The following is a 6,445-nucleotide window of genomic DNA, read 5'->3' on the forward strand; positions in this document are numbered from 1 at the left end:
AGAGAAAATAAAAAAACATATGTCAAAATATCCAGAGGAATGTATTTCTGTAGTTTGTTAATCAGTGTTCTGAAAGAAGTAGATTCCATGGGGACATGAAATTGAGGGCTTTCTGAGAAATAGTGAAACAGGATTCCTTCCTGCAGAATGTCTTGGATCATTAAATTCATCAGTGGTGATGTTGAATCCTTAGAAAAAGAATGTAGTTGGTAGCCCTTTCAAGTCCTGTCTTTGATTTTTTAAAAGTAGAGTTTTCATAGAATTTGAATTATTGAAAATATACTGTGGGTAATTCTGACTATGTGAATATGTAAAAGCAATGGATGGCTGCAGTCCTGAGGTGGACTCCTGGCCTCATACTCAACCAACCTTTCATCTTGTATCCAATCCAAGGAAATGTACATAATTTCACTTACTTTGTGCACCAGAACCAGGGGGAATGACCTGTTATAGGTTTCATTTCAAGGTGCAAAGTGTCTTTTTCCATGAATGTGGTGTTTACGATGCTTAATCATTTTTGGAAGCAGAACCAAGTGTCCATTTTGCTTAATTTCCCAAGTTGGGAGTGCAAAATAAAAAAAAATACTATTTCCACCATTACACTAGGAACTCTCCTTCATCAAGCATAAAGCTCAATCCACCAGGGAATAAACATTGAGCTTAATAAAGAGAATGTAGGCAGCCTACTTGTGCTCAGAATCCTGGAAGTTTGGGTTCCTTCCTGTGTCCCATATTTGCAGTTCTGCCCAGGTGGTCTCATTTGCAGGCAGGATGTGCTCTGGACGCATCCTTGACCAGATGCTTAAGATTACCCATCAATGCTCCTTCAATATCGTGGACAATGTGTACCTGCTCACATGGGCAATCTTGTGAAGCAATTTGTTGCTTGAATAACGGCTATCGTTTAGGATAATATAATAGTAAAACACATGAAGGTCTTCTAATTGGACATTTATTTTATATGATTTCCTGAGACCCAGGGAATCTTTTTTCAAAAAGTGTTTGAAAGATGTGGACTTTCCCAAATCCTAGTTCTCCTATCAACGTAGATCTTCATTCTTTGATTATTGTTGGTTAGCAGGTTTGGACTCTATCAATTAATTTAAACATTTGAACTATTTAATTTATGTGAGAAGTTTAAATTTCAAAGGTTAATTGAAGTGTGTGACAGCATAGACAGTTTGGAAATTTTTGGAGTTTTTTTTTTAAAGTAAACATCACAAGGCAAATTAAGTAACCACTGGATTCCTCTGCAGTCAAAGAATGCAGTTTGCGGCCGGGCGCGGTGGCTCAAGCCTGTAATCCCAGCACTTTGGGAGGCCGAGACGGGCGGATCACGAGGTCAGGAGATCGAGACCATCCTGGCTAACACAGTGAAACCCCGTCTCTACTAAAAAATACAAAAAACTAGCCGGGCGAGGTGGCGGGCGCCTGTAGTCCCAGCTACTCGGGAGGCTGAGGCAGGAGAATGGCGTGAACCCGGCAGGTGGAGCTTGCAGTGAGCTGAGATCTGGCCACAGTACTCCAGCCCGGGCGACAGAGCGAGACTCTGCCTCAAAAAAAAAAAAAAAAAAAGAATGCAGTTTGCTTGGTTACATTGTTTCTGAAATGAACAATGAGGGTAATACTTTGGGCCATGGGTAAAATAATATATCAAAGGAGGTTAGATTGCCAGCTGAAATTAGGTAAATATTTTTTGTCAAGAGAAATGTCTTTTGAGGAGTCTAATAGAAGGTATCAGTCATTGAAAATGTGACTGTAAAAGAAACAAGAGAATAATTAGATGAGTGTCTGGAATTTATTTAACAGCAGTATTAAAGCTAAACAAATTGGGCATTTGAGTTGCCTGAAAGAATGTAAATTTTATATATCATTAAGATATATCAACCCTTTTGAGGGCACCTATATATATAAATATATGTATACACACATACATATATATATACATATATATTATTGTTAAAAGCATGTAGTTATTTTCTAAGAGATATAATATGTTAGTAAAATATTTTAATTTGTCCTCATTTCATAAAATGAAAATCAATTAGGCCCAACAGTGCTGTTTACTTTTGAAGCAACTTTGACTCTTCATGTTGATATCAGATAATTAATTATAATGTTTTAAAGTCAATGGCATAAAGAATGTTGGTAATTTAAACTGACATTTTTCATGATAGAGAAATCAACAGTCTTAGTAATTACTAGGGATTCAGGATGTTCTTGATAGTTATGCCAGTTAACTTTTCCATTCAACAGATATTTTTAAGCAGCTACACAATGCAAACATAGATGTATGTTAGGAGCAAGAAAGACATTGGGGATGACCTGTGAGCAAAATGCACCTGGCCACCACCTTCACCAAATCTATAGTCTGGTCATGAAGATAGACAATGAATAAATAATTGTATAAAGATAGAGAAATACCCTGGAAATAGAAGCACCATGGAAAGTATGGAGCAAGGACACAAAGCAATGATGGGTGTGGAAGGAGTCAGGATAGTGATCCTGGAAAAAATGATGTTTGGGACGAAACCTGGAAGATGAATTTGTTTTAACTAGATGGAGAGGATGGGAGGAGGGTTCAGGCATGAAATGGCAATTGCAGGCCATCCTCATGGAAGTAAAGCAGGTGCAGTTTGGAAGCAGCATTGTCTGCAGGTGTCCTAGAGGAGCACAATAGAACACCACCAAGTGATGCCTTGGTAAAGCCACCAAATGTCAAAAGTAAAAAGAGGCATGCAGAAAAAATTAGCCTTTTAACAGGAGGAAAACTTAAGCTGGTTTTAGGTGTTCTTATTCTAATATGTAGTGGAAAAGGCAGTGGATCAATGCCTTTAAACGTCAAAGGAAAGAAAGTGCTGCTGAGGAAATTTATATGTAACCACATTGCATCTCAAATATAAGGAAAATAAACAAACAGTATGATTAAGCACGGGAAGGACTCAGTAAATTTAACTTCTAACTATTATTTTTCATTTTTAAGCAGAGTTTTCTTCTGTTACCCAGGCCAAAGTGCAGTGGCACCATCATGGCTCACCACAGCCTCAAACTCCCAAATTCAAGCGATCCTCCTGCATCAGTCTTCAGAGTAGCTGGGACTACATCCATCCTGATGTAGTCCCCTGAACATGGGACCATCATGTTCAGCTAAGTACCTCGGGTTTGTAAAAGAAAATAAAATTTCAAGACCCTTTAAGTGTGTTATGCAAGGGGTAAATTAAGCCCTGGAGAAAGGGTCACATCGCATGTTTATAATTTTGCTTCTTAGATGATAGATGAACTCTCTTCATCTTTTTTTTTGGTAAATTCTGTAAATTACTATTAGACAGCAGAGACCAGACCTCCCCATGTCTAATCACTGATCTTTGTTATAAATTAAATTTCTCCTTTATTGTCCTGTACCTAACTCCATCAAATGTTGCCCAAGATCCCATGAATGTTACGTCATCAATTACACATATCCAAAAGTAAAGCTGAAGATTGCCTAGTAAAGGAAAGTTGGAGAAGTTTGTTGAAGGACTTTTGTAAAATTTCAGAAGATCAACAGCATACCTGTGAGTTTGTAAAGGCTTTGCTCCAAGCCATCCCTTTAGTATTCCAAAGAATGGTTGACTGGGATAACATACAATAATGTCAACAAAAGTCAGGTGAGTCAGTAATGCCATACTTTGATAGATTTGAAAAATATTCTAACAATATTGAAGATTTTCTGAAAAGAGCTATGCCCATCATAAAAATGATAGTCTCCTCCATTCCAATTTCTTAAACAGGTCATATACAGAATTGGCATTAATAATAAAAAGATAACGTAATTGGGCTATGTCCCAAAATTATGATTTGGATACTCTTATTGATAAATTATCTCATGCCTTTACTAAAGGAGAGAGTGAGAAAAGGTAAACAAACAAACAAATATGAACTTGCAACTAAAACAGCTATCCACCCAGTCTGAATCGCCAAAATACTCCAATAAATCTCCGAGTGGACTTCAAATTCTGCTTTGTAATTACTGCAAAAAACCTGGACAGATTAAGAAAGATTGTCAGAAACCACAGTGGAGGGAACAACAACAGGCAAAGGAAGAGGAGATATAATGTGGTTTCTCTAATCAACTGAAAGATTTTCTTTTTCTCCTTACTAGCACTATGAGAGAAATAGAAATTGTTCAAAATGGAGATCAATCACAAGCTCTTGTTGACCCAGAAGCTATGTTAGCTATAGTAAATCCCAGCTTATTACAAGGCCTCAGTCCTTGGATCAAACAAACACTTCAAATGGTGGATGTCACTAACACCCCTATACTGGCATATAAATCTTACCCTGTAGCTTTTTAGCTAGAACCTTTACAAGGAACTCAGGTTTTTCTGTTAGTTTCCTCAGCCCCATTCATTTGATAGAAAGAGACTTCTTACAGCTACATAATGCCCATCCTTTTTTTTTATTCAAAAAATGGGAAATGTTATTAGAATTAGAAGACAAAATTGAATTACCAGATATAATGAATGTTTTGGAATATGATCCTCTTAAGTTCACAAATTGCAACTCCTATTGCCATAGAGGACACCAAATTATTGAATAATGAAGACTCACAAAAGCTCTTAAATATAGTACCTGATTAATCCGTTTCTTAAAACTAGTCACTGGTGCTTGACACTAGTATGACTAAGAATAATGTACATCACCAGCCTGTTAATAACACTTTATAGAATTAAGGGCACCGGAAGACCTTCTTGGTCAAAGAAACTAGTTAATTAGCTTTAACACAGTCACTGCCCAAACTGAGAGATGGAATGACAATGCCTCAATTGAAAGATAATTCAATTTCAGAATGGTTTAACACAAATTTGGGGTACTCTCATCTAGCTCGCCCATTGCTTTGGTCAGCTCAATCAGCTTGCTCCTTTACATTAGGAATAGAGAAATCATACCAAAGATACTTGGACCAGTAGCAGTAGAGATATGGGACGGATACCCAAACAATGATATATTCACACCATTATATTACAACATACTGATCGGCATGCCTTAACAACTGAGTTATTTATTGGTTTGTTCCAGATGAAAACCTTTGGCTGTGTGGCACTAGTTAAAGGCCATATTTACCCCCATGATGGTTAGGACAGTATTCCTTGGGTTGGGTTATATGTGGGCACAAACTTGATTAGCTTGTATATTATCAAAACCTGCAACTTTTTCTGATTTACAATCGCATTGGGTTAATTCCGTGTTCTCTGATATGATCATTTAGCTTCCATCTTTGTATCTTAACTAGGTATTGAGGCTGTCACTTGACATGTAGAGACTCTAATCAGTTATACACAAAAGGCCCAAAATGATAGCCACATGGGTATTTCAGTATTAAATAATGAAGTTGCTCTTTTAAGGCAGGCTGTATAATGGAACCATATTGCTTTAGACATCCTCACTGCAGCCCAAGTGTAAACCTGCTCTACCATAAAAACTGAAGCTTCTGTCTATGTCTCAGATGAATGAGATAACATCACTAAATTAGGGACTGATACAAAAACCCAAATAACCTAACATTCAGATCCAACACCTTCCCCAAACAATTGGTTGGGTAGTTGTTTTGGACCTTGAGAAAGTTGGCAGCGAAAGCTATTACTATTCTAAGAAGTACACAGTCATTCACTGTATTTTGTCCTGTTTCTGTCAACACTGTTTTTATGATAGTTGTTTGCAATTGAGTCAAAGCACAACTGAAAAGGCTAGAATAATGGTGGCTCAACTAATTGTTTTGATTGAGGAGGTAGTCATGTAGTCTGAATCAGGTTCGGCGATCACTTCTCCCTTATTTGCTTTAAAATTTGGCCTGGGCATTTTCCATTTTTTCCCCCCTGTATGGGACATACATTCCTAGGAATGAGCCTCCCACATGATGTGGGATTTTTACTAAAATATACAAGCTATATGCATGATTCTTCTCCAATGCTTTCTCCACAATATTTTGAAGGAAGGAGGGAAATGTAAAAGAAAATGTGTATTTTCTTTTAAAAGAAAATAAAATTTCTGGACACTCTATTACGCCAAGAGGTGAGTTAATCTCTGGATGTTGAGTCACATAGCATGTTTGGTATTCAGCTTCTCAACTTATACTTTAGTTATCTTCCTCATTATTCTTGTTCTATGTATTTCTAGGAAGAAGTAGAGACCAGACCTCCACACTTCCAGTTACTAATCTTTGTTATAACTGTCTTTTTCATTGTCCTGTTGTTCACCATTTCCATTACAAGTTTTAGCATTTATTTATACTTATTTTAATTTCTAGGCTAATGATTCCAATATCGCTATGCTATCTGAGTCTGGTTCAGATTCTTGCTTATCTCCTCAGACCGTGTTTTACATTGTAGTATGCCTTGTAATTTTTTGTTGAACTCTGCATGGTGTATTGTGTATAAGAAGCTGAAATCAATAGGCCTTCATTGTG

The sequence above is a fragment of the Colobus angolensis genome, unplaced genomic scaffold (genome assembly GCF_000951035.1).
Source record: "Colobus angolensis palliatus isolate OR3802 unplaced genomic scaffold, Cang.pa_1.0 Scaffold682, whole genome shotgun sequence".
Taxonomy (NCBI): domain Eukaryota; kingdom Metazoa; phylum Chordata; class Mammalia; order Primates; family Cercopithecidae; genus Colobus; species Colobus angolensis.